A 20,111-nucleotide genomic window follows, 5' to 3' on the forward strand; every position below is an offset into this window, starting at 1 on the left:
TGACGGAACGTCGTGTTCTCCGATGAGTCACGCTTCTGTTCTGTCAGTGATAGTCACCGCAGACGAGTGTGGCGTCGGCGTGGAGAAAGGTCAAATCCGGCAGTAACTGTGAAGCGCCCTACCGCTAGACAACGCGGCATCATGGTTTGGGGCGCTATTGCGTATGATTCCACGTCACCTCCAGTGCGTATTCAAGGCACGTTAAATGCCCACCGCTACGTGCAGCATGTGCTGCAGCCGGTGGCACTCCCATACCTTCAGGGCTGCCCAATGCTCTGTTTCAGCAGGATAATGCCCGCCCACACACTGCTCGCATCTCCCAACAGGCTCTACGAGGTGTACAGATGCTTCCGTGGCCAGCGTACTCTCCGGATCTCTCACCAATCGAACACGTGTGGGATCTCATTGGACGCCGTTTGCAAACTCTGCCCCAGCCTCGTACGGACGACCAACTGTGGCAAATGGTTGACAGAGAATGGAGAACCATCCCTCAGGACACCATCCGCACTCTTATTGACTCTGTACCTCGATATGTTTCTGCGTGCATCGCCGCTCGCGGTGGTCCTACATCCTACTGAGTCGATGCCGTGCGCATTGTGTAACCTACATATCGGTTTGAAATAAACATCAATTATTCGTCCGTGCCGTCTCTGTTTTTTTCCCAACTTTCATCCCTTTCGAACCACTCCTTCTTGGTGTTGCATTTGCTCTGTCAGTCAGTGTATTTCCACCAAGACTCATATTTAGAATACACCTGTCCTTGATAGGTTTTAGGGCAAATATTGTTTCTAAATCCCTGAACTGAGTGGGGGTTTATACGAAACCGAAACAGTGATTTTGCACTTCCACAAAATATACACAACCAACGTTAATTTAAATCTACCTGCCTTGGTAGAAATTAATTTCTAAACCTTTTTTCTCATGTGCATCATTTCGATACGAGGACTAATAAGGGAGACATCATTAACGGACCGTTTTCCTGTACAAGTCCCATCGGACTTAACTCACGAGCGGGTGCGTGTAAAGCGTATTCCTTACAACTTGAAAACTACTGAAGACATTCGAACCAAAATTTATATTTAGCATCCACCTGTCCAAAGGTAGGTTTTAAACGTAAATAATATTTCATGTTCCGGAATGGACTGGTGGTTTATAGGGAACCGATATGGTGATTTTACTCTTCCACAATGTATACAGAACAAGACCAACCTGACTGGAAATCGACCAAACGTGATGGAATTCCACCTCTAAAACTTTTTCTTCATGTGCATTTTTTCGTAAGGAGGATTAATAAGGGAGATATCATGAATGGTCAGTTTTGCAGGTTAAGTCCAGCGGACATAGCCCAAAAGGTGTTTTACATGGAGCAGATTCCTTATCTATATAAATCAAATCGTAACGACTGTGTGCCTCTACACTGACTATTTTGGCGAAATTTTCGTACAGCTTTCCGTTTAAGGGGTAATAATGACCATCTCCATAATTTTTGGTTTAGTTTCCTGAAAGTCCTAATTCCCGCCTCGCCCAAAATCCAGATTGCGGCATAATCTGCCAGAAGAAAAAGAAGATAATTTAAATTTGACAAAATTATACGTTTTAGCCTGTAACAAACGGAAAACATCCTAGATCATTAAATTTTTCACTTTTTATCCGCGAAGAATATAGAAATATGCAGGCAATTTTAATGATGGTGCAGACCTTCGGAAATTCCTATCACATGACGGATTGCACAATATTCGTTCAATTTGGAATGATCTACAACATTGGTCTTATGACTTTTTGCCGTATCTGTATCCCTTTTACGTTTGATTTTTCTCTATTAATCGATGTTAAGTCAATTTGGAATTTTCACATGCATAATTCATACTTTCAGTTACTTATATGAAATACAGAATCATCAAACTCTTCACGAAAATTGGCCCACCCAGTAGCCATATTTGAGCCAAATGCTATGTATGTAGCTGTCACATAATTATCCGAAAAGTAATGTATGTGAGATAATCTTACAAAAACTTTACCCTGTTCCACGTTTCTAACTCAGTCTTACCCAAGAATAGATGACATGTCATAGGACCAGGCATTTAGGCCACTAAATCCGGCGTGTCTTATGGTATAATCCTTTGTCGATATGACGTACGTTTAGTAGCAGTTAATCTGTAAATGAAGGTCTTCAATATTTTTAACACGCATATACTTTCGTATGTCGATCTATATATATTCACTGATGTCGATTTGTAGCGATCGAGAAAGGGTGGGTCTGCTATTGTAATCAGTACTCCCAACACCGACTTTGACTGGCAGTAGGAAAGGGTTCCTTCTCCGACTCCTGTGTAACTGTCATTAGTAAGGAAGGCCTACAATTGTAATGAATAGTTCACTTCTCGATTTGACTTGCACAAGGCAAGTGAGCATGCAGTTTTCTTTAAAACTCCCCTACCCGATTGTGTTTGGCAGTAGGCAAGGGTGCCCGCCATTATAAAGAAATGTCCTCATCTAAAATGTGACCGGCATTAGGCATAGTGGCCTGCCATTTTGATGGAAACTCACCAACTTGGTGTGACTGGCAGTAAGCTGGCTGGCAGTAGGAAAATGGGCCTGGCATTATAATGATAACTGCACAACTCAATTTCGAGTGATAGTAGGGTAATTGCCTGCCATTATAATAAAAACTGTAATCTGTCTGGAAGTAGGAAAGGGGGGCTGCCATTTTAACGAAAACTCCCCAAATCGATTCTGTCCGCATAGTAGGCAATGGGGCCTGCAATTATAATGTAAACTTCCCAACTCGATTGTGAATGGCAGTAGGCAAGTGAGCCTGCCGTTATATCACAAGTCCATAACAAACACTTTACATTGGAAACAACGTACGGGGACCTCCCCATGCTCTTTCTCGGATAACGCTAAGAGACATGCAATTTTAAAACAATCGTATTTACTGCATGCACACTATTTACTTCGATATTCGAATACAATGTAGAATACCGTAGCGAAGCACGGGTACATTCGCTAGTGATGTAATAAATAGGTCAAAAATGTAGCAACATAGCATATTGTAATATTACGCCTTACTAAAGAAGTATGTGCCAATTAATTTTGTGGCCATAGTTTTTACAAATCTTATTAGGTTAGAGCAAAAATATACGCTATTCTTCAAATATATATAATTTTTAGTGATATTTGCAAAATAAAATCATGAAGCATTCAGTTGAATGGATTTATATGTAATACAACCTAATACCTAAATGAAGTCAGATGAGGAGTGTCATGATGATTTTGAAGGACATTAACGTTCGTATCCCACTATCGGCAGCCCTGAAGATGGTTTTCCGTGGTTTCCCATTTTCACACCAGGCAAATGCTGGGGCTGTACCTTAAATAAGGCCACGGCCGCTTTCTTCCAATTCCTAGGCCTTTCCTATCCCATCGTCGCCATAAGACCTATCTGTGTCGGTGCGACGTAAAGCCCCTAGCAAAAAAAGAGGACATTAACAGATGACACACTCTGCAGTCGCTTAAGTGCGGCCAGTGTCCAGTATTCGGGAGATAGTGGGTTCGAACCCCACTATCGGCAGCCCTGAAAATGGTTTTCCGTGGTTTCCCATTTTCACACCAGGCAAATGCTGGGGCTGAACCTTAATTAAGGCCACGGCCGCTTCCTTCCCACTCCTAGCCCTTTCCTGTCCCATCGTCGCCGTAAGACCTATCTGTATCGGTGCGACGTTAAACAACTAGCAAAAAAAAAAAAAAAAAGATGACACACTGGACAGTAAAAAAAATAATAATAAACAAGACCTTAAATGACACGCCAGTCGGTAAATGTTTGCCATCCCTGTTCTAGATCGTCGAATTATTAGAGATGGAGTTCTTTCCTCTGAGGATAATAAGTGTTTCTGTTGCTTACCCCACCGTCCCTCCCTAACGCTACAAGCATGGCGCAGAGCTGTAAACCAGGGAAAGCTATTTACGGATATTGTTGACTAACACGAACCGCTGACCCTGGGTCGCGTGGCTGCCGTCCGCGAACTGCACTCAATGTGGTCTGGCCTGAGTGGTGGGGAGACAGCGAGAGCCACTAGACTGCCTTGTAATTGTCTGTCGCTCAGTCAGTTGCAGTTCCTTACTGCTGCTTAGTAGTGTGGTGCCTTGCCTGTGTTTGACGCATGATCGCGCCGCGGGAGAGTTGACGGTAAGCAGCACTGCACTCCGTTTGTGCTCTTCAATATTAAGGCAATCGAAATATTAATTACAATTAAACTGTTAACAGTACTGGCAGACGCCGAATTGTCATACAACATTTGTTTAACTTAACAGAAGCAAAACAGGCTTGTTGTACTTTGCTGTTAATCTTGTGAGCATAATCCATAGGACTTGATGTTCAAAACTCCCACATGGTACAGTAGGGAAACGTACCGTGACTACATTCAACTCTGAAGGCTGAATCAAATTAAAGCTTTATTGACCGTGAATTAAGTTGTTGTCATCGTCAGAGTAGAATAAACACCTTCTAGGATCCTCGGCGGGAAGATAAATACGAAATCCTCTATTATATTTTCTACTGTTCAATAATAATAATAATAATAATAATAATAATAATAATAATAATAACTGACATTATAAAACCATTTTTCTATATTTTGATATGAAAAAATCATGTATTATGGTTGATACACAACAGTCATACCAGCAGGACTTGCGTATATATTAATTCATTATTGCGGCATTCCATCTATGAAAACTTTTAAAGCTTTTAAACGATATTTCACTTCATTTATGTAAAAAATATTATTTTTCACAGTTTGAAATAGAAATCTAGAGTGCCAGCACACGTTCCAAGGTTCAATTGGGGGTCTTCAGATTTCTTAGATAAAAATAAGGAACACAGGCGTACAATTAGCCTTTTATATAGAGACAGATGAATTTACGAAAATAAATGAATAAATAAATGAATGAATAAATAAATAAATAAATAAATAAATAAATAAATAAATAAATAAATAAATAAATAAATAAATAAATAAATAAATTGCATCACTCACAAAATTTAATAAACAAAAAAAATGTACATTAAATTGAATTTTTCAATTAACGTTCTAAATACTGTATTTAGAATCATATTTATTATATCTAAATAAGTACACAACATTTAAGAAATCTACAGGTTTCATAAGATTTAAACAAACCAAGACACATTCATTCGTGTGAATTTTACAGAATTTTTCTAAAACGGAATGCCTTTTATAATGATGTAAGTGTTATATATTGAGTTACGGTAAATGTGGACTTTGCAAATATATTACTTAATCATTTCAAAAATTCTCCATTCTTATTGTTGTAAAAATGTAATGTCAATTGAAATTTTCAAGGTTACGCAATCATGATTTATTTCACCTCGCAGAGTGGCAACAATACATTTTATTATACGATATATCCGAGGCAATAATTATTTCCCATCGACTGCTTAAAGAATGTAAATAAATATGAATTCACGTTTCTTTTTCTTAAAGAATTTTAATGTGAAACGTATATTCACAGTTGAAAATGCTAGAAAATTTTCGTGTAGTGAGAGGACATTTTTATTAAGTATATGGTTTTCCCTTAAATTTCGCATAATTTAGCAAATCTGGTTCAATTTACTTTTCGTCATCTTTAGTGCAAATGGCTTTGGCACGTAGGCCGAGCATTATAAACAGTGTGTTTGTTGGTCAGAAACTCGTGACTGTTGACGGAGGATGCACCGAAACACTCCAGTCCGCCTCTGAGGTGTAGTGGTTATTGTAATTAGCTGCCACCCCCGGAGGCCCGGGTTCGCTTCCCGGTTCTGCCACGAAATTTGAAAAGTGGTACGAGGGCTGGAACGGGGTCCACAGCCTCGGGAAGTCAGCTGAGCAGAGGGGTGGGGGTTCGATTCCCTCCTCAGCCATCCTCGAAGTGGCTTTTCGTGGTTTCCCACTTCTCCTCCAGGTAAATGCCGGGATGGTACCTAACTTAAGGCCACGGCCGCTTCCTTCCCTTTTCCTTGTCTATCCCTTCCAATCTTCCCATCCCGCGACAAGGCCCCTGTTCAGCATAGCAGGTGAGGCCGCTTGGGCGAGGTGCTGGTCATCCTCCCAGTTGTATCCCCCGACCCAAAGTCTCACGCTCCAGGGCACTGCCCTTGAGGCGGTAGAGGTGGGATCCCTCGCCGAGTCCGAGGGAAAAACCGACCCTCGAGGGTAAACAGATTAACAAGAAGATTAATTCCATAAGCGTGAGTACCTCATAGCTTAGCACCGAAAGAAAACGACCTTTAAGATAATTTCTTATTGAACAGGAGTTTGAAAAAAAGGTAATAGACAAAAGTAAATTAGTGCAAGTTTTTAACGTTATGCGTATTCTATGTTCCTTCTTGATAACTTATTTACTAAATACTTTGGATTAAGTTATATTATGCTTTCTACTAAAATATTATCTTTAGAATGAAAATGGCCAACGAGACACCGGTAGTGAATGAACCCATAACCTTCCGATTTCGTGTCGGATGCTGTACTGATCGATCTATGTTGGCGTCTGTCATATTTGTTCTGTTGGAGCCGGGTTGAGTAGCTCAGAGGGTAGAGAGATGGCCTTCTCTCCCCACTTGGCACGTTCGATCCTGGCTCAGTCCGGTAGTATTTGAAGGTGGTCAAGTATGTCAGCCTCATGTTGTCAGTAGATTTACTGGCACGTAAAAGAACTCCCGCGGGGCAAAGTTCCGGCACCTCAGTGTCTGCGAAAACCGAAAAAATGTAGTTAGTGGGATGTAAAATCAAAAAACTTATTATTATTATTATTAATTATGTTCGAAAACCAGCAGGTTCACCGTTAATTTAATATAGCGTCGTTGTTACTGTTTTTTTTTTGCTATTAGCTATTTACGTCGCACCGACACAGATAGGTCTTATGGCGACGATAGGATAGGAAAGGGCTAGGAGATGGAAGGAAGCAGCTGTGACCTTAATTAAGGTACAGTCCCAGCATTTGCCTGATGTGAAAATGGAAAAGCACGGTAAACCATCTTCAGGGCTGACGGCAGTGGGTGGGTTCGAACCCACTATCTCCCGGATGCAAGCTCACAGCTCCGCGCCCCTAACCGCACGGCCAACTCGCCCGGTCGTTGTTATTGTATGTTTCATTTGTTAGTGTTGTGATGTAAGGAAACGAGCCGGATTTTCTGCACGCCTGACTCCTTAGCTGAATGGTCAGCGAATTGGACGTTGCTTCACGGTGCCTCGGGTTCGATTTTAACCACGTCTGGTATATTCCCTTTCGCTTTATACACATCTCTTCATTTTCACACTATACTGTTAACCATCACAAAAACACGTAAGAGTGAAACATTCCCCTTTTCCCATAGTGGACTAGGGTCAGGAAGGGCGTAAGGCTGTAAAAGTCGTTGAAAACTACATATGCAACATAGATCGAACCCGCGACACCATCAGTGTACAGGAAAAGGGGGGAAAGAAAGACGAAGAAATGGTACATAAACAATAAGTTATATTCCTGTGATAAGAGAAAAACAAATAGTTTTAACTGTGTATTCTTTCAGCGCTCAGAAATTTTGCATGCATACACGACATCCTAGATTGAATAATTGCTCCCTTATCACCGATTATGTCGAGCACGCGAATTCAGCGGCCGTACTTGTCACACGGTATTGTCCTGCAATGTATTATCGTCCTCAAAGAAAACAAAACAATTGTACTACCGATAAAACGTGGCACAAAACTTAAAAAATAAACAGAAGCGTTCCCAGTAATGAAACGTTTATAACAAATAATAATAATAATAATAATAATAATAATAATAATAATAATAATAATAATAATAATAATAATAATAATAATCGTATGGCCTCAGCTACCGTGTGCAGACATTTCAATTTGACGCCATCTGGCAGTCTGCTCGCCAATTTCGACGTTCCGTTTTACTCTAGGTCCACTAGATGGCAGAACGAGTAAACCGAAACTCTCTTGGGCGTCTGTGGCTGAGATTTAATGAATTTTGTCGGGTAAACACCAAATGTGTCACCAGAGATCTTTTACATGCTGACATGGAGTGTCGAATGGACTTTTTTCCGCCCTTCAAAACTCCGACTACCTCTGCCGGGTTTGAACCCGCTATCTTGGGATCCGGTGGCCGACACTCTACCACTTTTCATATAATTTTGTAAGTGGGAGATGTTTGTCTTTATCTCTCTACCACTATAAGAGGCAAACGGCTGGAGAAATTTCGGTGGCGTTTTGTTCACATTTAGGTTACCTTTTTATTAATTTAAAAGGGGCACTTCAACTAAGATTCAAAAAGGTTCAGTACAAATAGTTACATTTGCCGACAGAGACGAAATAACAGAACATCAATCAATCAATCAATCCTGGCACATTCCTTATCAAGTGTGTACCTAATCTATTGTTGGGTGATTTCGAAGAAATTGGACAAACACCTCCCTAATTATTCTAATCCCTAATTCCTCTGTCGCTGGGCTGAGTGGCTTAGACCATTGCGTCGCCGGCCTTCTGACCCCAACTTGGCGGGTTCGATCCTTGCTCTGTCCGGTGGTATTTGAAGGTGCTCAGATACGTCAGCCTTATGGTGGAAGATTTACTGGCACGTAAAAGAACTCCTGCGGGACTGAATTCTGGCACCTCGCCGTATCCGAAAACCGTAAAAGTACTTAGTAGGATGTAAAGCTAATAACATAATTATTAACAATTGATAAGTGTTGTCTTCTTATATTTAATTTTTTCTTAATCCGTTTACCCTCCGGGGTTGGTTTTTCCCTCGGACTGAGTGAGGTATTCTACCTCTACCACTTCAAGGGCAGTGTCCTGGAGCGTGAGACTTTGAGTTGAGGGATACAACTGGAAAGGAGGACGAGTACCTCGCCCAGGCGCCTCATCTGCTATGTTAAACAGGGGCCTTGTGGGGGAGGGGTGGAAAGATTGGAAGGAATAGACAATGAAGTGGAGGAGGAGGAGTGGGAAACTACGGAGAAACAATTCGAGGATGGCTGAGGTGGGAATCGAACCCCCGCTCTATTCAGTTGACCTCTCGAGGCTGAGTGGACCGCGTTCCAACCCTCGTACCACTTTCCAAATTTCGTGGCAGAATTGAACCCGGGCCACCGGGGGTGATAGCCAATCAAAATAACCACTGCACCACAGAGGCGGACTATTTTTAATCCATTTGTATAAATTCATGAATTTCACACAACATTGATTTATAACAGTCGTCCGTCGACTTGGCCTTCATGGTAGACTGTGTCGAATGCCTGCAATCTAATAGCTTGGAAGTAGAAAACAGGTTTAGTGACTATGATATGAAAATTAGCCTTTCCAAGATTGAACTGATGTTAGTACGGAAGGAAACTAAGAGGATTAAATCCCTTGCAGGGAATACGAAAGTGCAGCTGATGGATGATTTCAAGTACAGTATTTATGGTATGTGTTCGCACAGGATGGTAGTGCAATACAATAAGTGAGATTGAATGAAGGCGCAGCAAAGCTAATGCAGTGATCTCGCCCTTGCGATCAGCGGTATTGTGTTACAGTTCTCTGCACGTACATCTATACACTAAAAAGCAAATATCGCTGTCCTATTCTCGCTTATCACTGCTACCAACTTGACTGGTTATATATTGATTTTTTTTTTTGCTACTGGCTTTACGTCGCACCTACACAGACAGGTCTTATGGCGACGATGGGACAGGAAAGGGCTAGAACTGGGAAGGAAGTGGCCGTGGCCTTAATTAAGGTACAGCTCTAGCATTTTCGTGGTGTGAAAATGGGAAACTACGGAAAACCATCTTCAGGGCTGCCGACAGTGGGGTTCGAACCCACTATCTTCCGAATACTGGATACTGGCTGCACTTAAGCGACTGCAGCTATCGAGCTCGGTGGTTACATATTGAAATCACCAGACGTAACGAACTATACTCTCAATGTAAATATCAATTATGAAGGTTTCCTTATCCAAGTAAATGAGAACCGGGCGAGTTGGCCGTGCGGTTAGGGGCGTGAGGCTGTGAGCTTGCATCCGGGAGATAATGGGTTCGAATCCCAATGTCGGCAGCCATGAAAATGGTTTTCCGTGGTTTCCTATTTTCACACGAAGCAAATGCTTGGGCTGTATCTTAATTAGGGCCACGGCCGCTTCCTTCCAAATCCTAGGCCTTTACTATCCCATCGTCGCCAGAAGATCTATCTGTGTCGGTGCGACGTAAAGCCACTACCAAAAAAAGTGAATGAGAAATCAAGATATTCATAAGAAATTGGTCTTCAAGCTCATTGAGTAATAACGGAAATAAAGACACCCTCTCGCCCTCGCTCTATGTGATGTTAGATATTCCTGCAGTTGTGATACACGCATTACTATAGTCGTATTCTTCCGGTGTTTGCCTGCTTGAAATTTGCTGTTAATAGTCGGACTGAAGGGAAACCACACTGTAATAATACACAGAAGAAAATGTATTACATACGCATATGCCGTAAGTCAATAATAAACAAAGGCTGAGTCTGCAAACCGTACAGAAGTCGAGACAAGACAAGGTTAGGTTAGGTTAGGTTAGGTTAGGTTGATAACGAAATTTCCTTCCATTTCAAAATTCTTTTCCTTTTCCATTTCGGAGCAGTTTTTCAGATTTCTCTCGTTTCTTAGACATTTAATTGAATTCTATACGTAAGAATGGGGCAAAATAAACCCGTATTAATAAAAGGTTGCGCTCTTCATTTCACACAACTACTTTGTTTAGCGAATTATTCGAACATGTCATAATTTCACTTACCTGGTCAGTAGCGGCACTGCTTCCCCCTCCCCCCCTCCCCGCGCACTTTGTGGAGACAACATTACAATAATAATGATGTTATTGGCTTTACTCCCAGCAACTACTTTCTTACGGTTTTCGGAGACGTTGAGGTCCCAAAAGTTTGTCCCGAGAATTTCTTTTACGTGTCAGTAAATTTACTGACAAGAGGCTGACGTATTTGAGCACCTTCAAATACCACCGAACTGAGCCAGGATCGAACCTGCCAAGTCGGGGGCAGAAGGCCATCGCCTCAACCGTCTGAGCCACTCAGTCCGGCAGAAAACATTACATTTTTATTCCATTTTATCCGGTTGAAACTAGAAATTATAGGAATTATAAAAAAAGAAGCTATTTGTACAAGCCCTGTTATCAGCTAATTCTTTTCTTAATTTAATTTAATTAATAACAACATTATTAGCGGAAATATGGTTCCAGTGTATGGGACCCTCACCAGAATTACCTGATTCAAGAACTGGAAATATCCAATGAAAAGCAGCTCGATTTGTTCTGGGTGATTTCCGACAAAAGAGTAGCGTTACTAAAATGTTACAAGGTTTGGGCTGGGAAGAATTGAGAGAAAGAAGGAGAGCTGCTCGACTAAGTGGTATGTTCCGAGCTGTCAGCGGAGAGATGGCGTGGAATGACATTAGTAGACGAATAAGTTTGAGTGGCGTTTATAAAAGTAGGAAAGATCACAATATGAAGATAAAATTGGAATTCAAGAGGACAAACTGGGGCAAATATTCATTTATAGGAAGGGGAGTTAGGGATTGGATTAACTTACCAATAAATTTCCAATTTCTTTGAAATCATTTAGGAAAAGGCTAGGAAAACAACAGATAGGGAATCTGCCACCTGGGCGACTGCCCTAAATGCAGATCTTGATTGATTGATTGATTGATTGATTGATTGATTGATTGATTGATTGATTGATTGATTGATTGATTGATTGATTGATTGATTGATTGATTGATTGATTGAATACGAACAAAATATCGTTCGTCACCGCTAACCGATTTGTATAGCGCTACAGCAAGGTCGTGGACACTGAGGTGCGATTCACTCACTCGCCGCGCGCATTCGTCCGTCTGGTAGTTTCCTTAGTGTATGTTAGTTTCTTAGTGTGTAGTCACGTACTAAATGATTTTTAATTGTATAATCGCGCCGTACTTCTATTTAATTGTAATACGCGTGTAATATTGTCCCTTTGATGAAAGTTTTATTGTACAGTATTGAATCAAAATCTTAAAAAAACTATTATTACCACACTTAAGTTGGTAAACTGTAAATTTCACCTCTCTGTCGAAATTCATTCAGAGACCATCAACGAACTTACCATTTTATAACTACTTTTTTCCGTTTTGATATAACTCGTATAGCCCCCCCCCCCCACACACCTCTAATTCCCAATCGCCGCTGCTCTACCTGGTATCATTCAAAGTCCTTTACAAAAAAAAAAATATGCAGTACTTATTCTCGCTAATGTAATAGTAGTGACTTTTCACAACACAGCAGTAGTAGTATGTACAGTATATAATCTCGCAAGTCACGACAAAATGTGAGCTGAATGGTAAATGTAAGATGTCGTTTTGGCAAGTAGAGTCCCTAACCTGTACTCCACGGGAGTGGAAGCTGGGTCGACTCAGTTAACATATTCAGTGGTTAGTTTTGACAGTTATTAGGCTCCGAGTGCAATAGATATGATTTGCGTGCACCTGATTACCTATTTATTCTCTCGGGTACAGCTAATGTATTCCCATTCATCTAATGAAAATTGTGAGAAGATTGTAACGTGCTGCCTACGATAGGAGATATTCATGACATCAATCTTGGGCATCATCTTGGGTGAAAACAAAGAATTAGCTGAGCACGATCTTGAAATTCTACTTTATTCTTCCTTGGAAAAGTACTTGATGTTACGTAAATAGTTGTAACCACTTTCAAGCTCGTAGTTTGGCGATAACTTAAAACGGTAGGAGTTTAGTGATAACACGGTGTTTTAAATGCCTAATACTGACAATTACAACCTTTTATCAGTGTTCTGAAGGACTTTACAGATAGATATGTCACCTTAACTTTTCATATTCTTGACAGTGGAAGTTTACAGAGAAGAGAACTACCTTGGATTACATGAGAATAATTTATTCAAGATCTTGCCATTTTTATAGCCACTCTTTCTATCTAACGAACTATTCGCATTTTGTACTGTTACAGTTAATGAATGGAAACCTTTTAGTCAGAACTTCTTTCCATTACATGTATTAAATAAGATTACCTTCTCTCTTAAGATGTCTACATTATAGCCCATTGATAACTACAGGTCGAATTCTGGAGTAAGACGTCGAGACTTCAATTTATTTACTTTTCCAGTAGTTTTCAGACCGAGATCGATAGCTGCAGTCGCGTAAGTGCGGCCAGTATCCAGTATTCGGGATATAGTGGGTTCGAAACACACCGTCGGCAGCCCTGAAGATGGTTTTCCGTGGTTTCCCATTTTCACGCCAGGCAAATGCTGGGGAGGTACCTAACATAAGGCTACGGACGTTTCCTTCCCATTTCCATCCCTTTCCTGTCCCATCGTCGCCATAACTCCTTCAGTTGCTATATAGGTTATTTAAGAGACGCTGAGGTGTCAGAATTATACGCCGTAGTCAACGACGATGAGTTCTTGTTGCTTTCAAACACCTTCAAAAGTACCGACCTCACTTGATATTGAATTCACGACGGTTCCGAGAGGATTGACTATTACGTCGTTCACGTTGTTACAAATCCAAGTGTTCGCCTACTTGAATGATTGAACTTGAGTTACACCTTTCCTTCATGCTTTATGGAAGTGATTTTCTTTTTGCAAATTCCTGGAATATGTGAAGTCTTGGTACTGACATTCTTTGTGAATTTATTTCTGTATAAATCTTGACATAAATTGAGAGTAATACAAAATGTCGCTGTCATATTTGCTTTGCGTATTTTTGGGTTCACATTTAGATAAGTACCAACACCGTGAAAGGCTATTTTATTTACCTACTTTGATTTTCTCCTTTATATTTTTTAAAATAGAACAGGTGGTAAAGGAAATCAAAGAGGAATTTCGAGAAGGGAACACAATCCAAGAAGAGAAAATCGAAACCCTGAGTTTTGCCGAAGATATTTATCTGAGTCCGCAGAAGATCTGAAGAAATTGGTGAATGGTATTGGCAGAGTCGTGGGGAAGGAGTATAAGATGAAAATAAGTCCAAGACGAAAGTAACGGAGATCAGTTGAACGAATTGTTGATAAGAAAACAATTTGGCGAAATTTGACCAGAGGAAGAAAGATAATGATAGAACACATTTTAAGACAACTAGGATCTGTTCAGTTAGTTTTTGATGGAAGTGTAAGTGGTAAGAACGGTAGGAGTACACCAAGGTATGAATATGACAAACAGATTAGAGCAGATGTAGGGTGTAGTATTTATGTAGAAATGTAAAGCTTAAAACAGGATAGGGTGGTATGGAGAGTTGCATCAAACCAGTATGGCTGATTAACCCAAATAACAAGAAAAACTACTACTACTACTACTACTACAACGCATCGATGTTATTGTTATGGTTATCAACGTCTTTAGTAATTTGGAACCTTTGTCAAAATGATTTCTTTTCTTCACTTAGATTTACCCATTGCCTTCAAATTTATTTTCGTTCCAGGTTCAAATTCACCGTTCATACAGATGTTCACTATGTTGTTGTTGTTGATGATGATGATGATGATGATGATGATGATGATGATGATGCTTGTTGTTTAAAGGGACGTAACGTCTAGGTCATCGGCTCCTACACTGTATTGTTAATCAAGCAGTGAATATTAGAATGAGGCATACTAATGAAAGAATTCAGTTTGTTATCTTAGAGTTCTCCAATCACTGATCGACGAAATAATTAAAAACTGATGAGGATTATTTGTTGCTTGTGTTTCCCATGATAAAAACCAATGCTGTACAGGTGGAGCACATCCTTGTTCGAACAATTTTTTTGTTGTTGTTACTTGCTGTTTTCTGTACGTCGCATCGACACAGGTGCGTCTTATGGCGACGATGGAACAGAAAAGGCCTAGGGTTGGGAAGGAAGCGACCGTGGCCTTAATTTAGGCACAGCCCCATCATTTTCCTGGCGTGAAAATACGAACCAACGGAAAGCCATGTTCAGTGCCAACAATGCAGTTCGAACACACCATCTCCCGTATTCAAGCTTACGGTTTCGAGACCCGAACCGTATAGGTAACTCACTCGGTGTTCTAACATTTACCTAACCCATTAATTCTCAATTTTATACTTTAATTTAAAGCATTTTCTTAAAGCATTTAGTGATGTGGAAAAATAACACTGCTGTACAGGTGGAGCACATCCTTGTTCGAACAATTTTTTGTTGTTGTTGTTACTTGCTGTTTTTTGTACGTCGCATCGACACAGGTGCGTCTTATGGTAGAGAGGAGAGAGACTGCCTAAACCTTACCAAGCTAATACGTTCGGGATCCAAAGAGAAGAAGGTTGATCCAAAGTGTGTTGATGAGGAAAAACGATGGGGTAGGGAAAATTTGATGCAATCAGTTTGAGGTGTGGTCGCAGTTTCACGCTCACAAGTTGTGGCCTGTCTGGGAAGTCGAGATTTCCTATTTGCCTTTTACTTTTGTATTTATTTATTTATTTATTTATTTATTTATTTTCCAATATTGTGCACTCTCTCTTTGTTCAGATACATATTTGAACTTATATACGTCACGGTTATTTCATTTCACTCCAAATAAAGATCAGCTGGCTCATTGTTTACAGGACAGGTTGCGATGGCGCAACAGTTACGTAAATACATTTCAACAGTCAAGGTGTTGGTAACTCGATATGAAGTTTCATAAACATCTTCCTAGTCAATCAAATGATATTAGTGTCGCATACAAACCACAACTACAGGTGCTCATTAATTCCTACGAGAAATTGGATCCTACTTCTACTTGGAGTTATTTTAAGGTGACACTCTAGAAATACGGTCGTTTTGTTGGAAACATCTGGTCCTGAAAACCTTTAAGTAATGATTAAGCAGATTCCAGATTGTTACTCGTTAAATGTACATTTCATTTCTTCGAAGTCAACCACATTCGCGCTGTCGGTTATTCATTGTTGGTAGTGGGTTCGCTCTCGGCATAATTGCGACCATTCTGAGTGCGTCATATACGAGCGTGAACTGTGTTTTATATCACCAACCAGGTCTCACGTAGTAATATTTTGTTAAAACGTAGCCTCCTCTCTTATCTATACACTGACGTCAAAGTTCTGGAAGCAGCCTGAGAAACCTGCTTTTCGATCACTCTTCCCCACTGCAATGTGCTTACACCACGTCCGTTTGAGCGTTCTCTTCCTTCATATTACCCTGATATGTCGTACGACTTCTTCGTATTTTCCCTTACGATGAGAGACCGAAAGTTTTGTGTATAATAGTGTTACTTGGGGCAAAGAATGTACACTGTGATCACAGGATGAACTCTTTTCTTTTAGTTTTTTTTTAAGTTTTTAGAATTTGCTTTCCGTCACATCGACACAGATAGATACCATGGGGTGACGATGGGATAGAAAAGGCCTAGGAGTGGGAAGGAAGCGACCGTGGCCTTAATTAAGGTACATCCCCAGAATTTGCCTGGTGGGGTTCGAACCCATTATCCACCGGGTGCAACCTCACAACTGCGTACCCATAACCGCACGGCCAACTCACCCGCTTAAATGTAGTTAGTCGGACGTAGAAAAAATAACATGCATTATTATTATTATTATTATTATTATTATTATTATTATTATTATTAGTATTACGGAAGAATTTAGCACTGCTGACAGTTTCTTATAGGATGAATGTCCATTTAAATAAATTTATATACGTTTACAAGCTTCAGTATTAATTTTATCTTAATCTGTAATTTATTGCGGTTTTCAAAATGTCGTTTCCAATTGGCCCCTAAATTCGTTATGGAGATTCTTTTTCTTTTTTTCTTTTTTTTTTACATACACATGAGCTGCCTTCCAGTTTTAGGCACCTAGAACCGCTACTACGTAGCATTCTATATTCACGAGGATGATGATTAGAATATCTCAAACCAAACCAAACTAAACTAAACTAAACCAAACCAAACTAAACCAAACCAAACCAAACCAAACCAAACCAAACCAAACCAAACCAAACCAAACCAAACCAAACCAAACCAAACCAAACACCATGGCACAAGAGTCCCGAAGAGCCGTGGCCTACCAAGCGACCGCTGCTCAGCCTGAAGGCCTGCAGATTACGAGGTGTCGTGTGTTCGGCACGACGAATCCTCTCGGCCGTAATTCTTGGCTTTCACCGAGCTCGATAGCTGCAGTCGCTTAAGTGCTGCCAGTATCCAGTATTCGGGAGATAGTAGGTTCGAACCCCACTGTCGGCAGCCCTGAAAATGGTTTTCCGTGGTTTCCCATTTTCACACCAGGCAAATGCTGGGGCTGTACCTTAATTAAGGCCACGGCCGCTTCCTTCCCACCCCTAGCCCTTTCCTCTCCCAATCGCCGCCGTAAGACCTATCTGTGTTGGCTATTAAACCTTTGGCTTTCTAGACCGGGGCCGCTATCTCACCGTCGGACAGCTCCTCACTTCTAATGACCTGACACGGAATCGAGCCCGGGGCCTCCGGATAAGAGGCAGGCACACTGCACCGAGATGCCGGCTTAGAATATCTCCACAAGCTAAAATAATTCAATAAATACTCTGGCAAAGAGAGCCCTCCAAGAAGTATCTGATGGCCAACAAACATAGTGGCAATTGAAATGTATGGATCTGGAGGAGAATGCAGAGGATAAGTTGGAATGGTTGGACTGACATGAACAGCAATACCAAAGAGAGATAGGAGGAAAACGGAGTCTGATAAATTAAATTGGAAAACGGAAGATAAAATTTATTGGTCACATTCTGCGGCACGAAGAGTCCCTTTGTAACATCATTGAAGGAAGAATTGTCGGGAAGAGAAAAAAGGGACGACCCAGATTGTCTTATTTCAAGAACTTGCTACTGAGGATGAACTGCAACACCTAACCTGAGTTGAAAAATCTGGCTCAAGATAGACATCATCTATGGCTGCGGCGACAAAGCTTAGCCTTTGGAATATGATGATGAAGAATAGGTTTAATAGCAGATAATGAACATCCGTATCTAGTATGGATATTTTCATCTTCTCATTGACCTCAACACCTTCATGGGTGATGAAACCAGAATGGACGAGTAGCTGTACTCGGTTTAGCAGGGCGTACAGGATTAATTAATTGGGAGCGTCCTAGAATAGATACTGTATGTGTAGCGGTGTAATGTACAGGTAATGATGTACATCGCGCAGCATGAATACGAACCAGCCTGCAGTCAACTGAGCATGACGGTGGTAAACCCTACACGACCACAACCTAGCTCCCGTGACGACAACCTAATTCAGAATGTAAGGGACAGTGACAGTATGGCATTTCACGTTCGGATCTCCTCTTTTCCAGATTTATTCGCTCGTACTAAGTAATCAGTTAATTGCCAGGTTGAGTAGCTCGGAGTGAGCCTCCGTGGCTCATGCGGCAGCGCGCCGACTCTCACCACTGGGTTCCGTGGTTCAAATACCGGTCACTCCATGTGAGATTTGTGCTGGACAAAGCGGAAACGGGCCAGGTTTTTCTCCGGGTACTCCGATTTTTCCTGCCATATGTCATTACAGCAACACTTACCAATACCTTTTCATTTCGTCTGTCTGTCATTAATCATTTCCCAGAGGAGTACGACAAGCTTCGGCAGCCGGCCGAATTTCTATTCTCGCCGCTAGATGGGGACTTCATTCATTCCATTCCTGCCTCTGCGAATGACCGGAAACAGACTGTGGATTTTCAGTACCTCGGCCTTCTGAGCCAACCTGGTAGGTTCGATCCTGGCTCTCCGGTGGTATTTGATTTACTGGCACGCAAAACAACTCCTGCGGGGCAAAATACCGGCACCTCGGTGTCTCTGAAAAATTGCAAAAGTAGTCAGCGGGACGTAAAAACCAATAACATTAATAATTATTAACTAATAATGCATTCATTAATACACTTATTTATTTATTTATTTATTTATTTATTTATTTATTTATTTATTTATTTATTTATTTATTTATTTATTTATTTATTTATTTATTTATTTATTTATTTATTCAGCTTACGGTTTTTGGTGCCGGGAGTGTCCGAGAAAATGTTTGGTTCTATTTCACTCCTTTGGGTGACCTGTGGCGTCTGGATTTGAGATTATAAATATTGTAATAGTGAAGTAGGGAGAGGATGGAACACGGTGTCGGCACGCAGCCTACTCCTGCAGAATAACGGAATTTCCCACATGATGGAGTGTTTATTTGTAATGTATTTACGTGTTTTTACGAGTTTCAGTAATGATTTTCTATTTCTGCTTGTCTATAACGTGGTTTCCAAAATGTCGCCTCTAATTGGATCCAAAATTCGATGTGGGGATTGTCTTTCTTTTTTTTACATACGTATGAGCTGTCTACCCAGTTTTAGGTACCTAGAATCGCTTCCAAAACCAGCTAACCACTGTGTGAGTCCATATAGGCCTGATGACTTAACGATTATGGCTTAACGTATCCATCCAACGGAAGAATCAGCATCAGTAGCCTCACATGCCCTCAGCTTTTGGCACGCAATCCTGTGATAAGAAATTTTATACTACCACCTCTCCAACTTTGATGCTTGATGATGATGCTTGTTGTTTTAAGGGGCCTAACATTGAAGGTCATCGGCCCCTCTCCTACCCTGCTGACCAGCATTATAATGATTAATTTTTCTCCACCAGCGGGACTCGAACCAGCAGACCACAGTGTCCGATCATATAGACTTGATGCTGTATGATGCCTGAACGATCATAACAAACAGGAGGGCTTTTACTGCGGCAAATCTCACGCACAGTGACCAAAGATCGGTCACGAAGTACTTGTGAAGTAATAGGGCTACATTTATTTTAATTGATTTTTCTTTTTATTCCTCTTCCTGTGCAGTCTCCTCTCCTATTTTGTGTATCCCGCATCAGAGATGGCGTAACGAGGTTTTCGAAGGACTGTCGGATAATCCACGTTCTCCACCCACATTGACATTTCCATTCTCTCTTGTCTTCTCTAATAACTTGTATCAGACTCTATTTGCCGTTTCGGTAGATGTGACCGAAATAGGCCACTTTGCCTGTGTTAAGACTTAGCATGCTTTCCTGGCACGACGGAGTAACTCATCGAGTCA

At 40.9% G+C, this 20,111-nt stretch overlaps 1 protein-coding gene across 1 annotated transcript in view; it reads left to right on the plus strand.

The window, feature by feature from the left end:
- Positions 1–4,058: 4,058 nt before the first annotated feature.
- Positions 4,059–20,111, plus strand: part of LOC136878694 (protein rhomboid) — a 210,388-nt gene continuing 194,335 nt past the window's right edge. The window contains exon 1 of the mRNA XM_067152117.2: positions 4,059–4,186. The gene's annotated coding sequence lies outside the window, so the exon portion shown is untranslated. The remainder of the gene's footprint in view (positions 4,187–20,111) is intronic.

This window comes from Anabrus simplex, chromosome 8 (genome assembly GCF_040414725.1).
Source record: "Anabrus simplex isolate iqAnaSimp1 chromosome 8, ASM4041472v1, whole genome shotgun sequence".
NCBI lineage: Eukaryota > Metazoa > Arthropoda > Insecta > Orthoptera > Tettigoniidae > Anabrus > Anabrus simplex.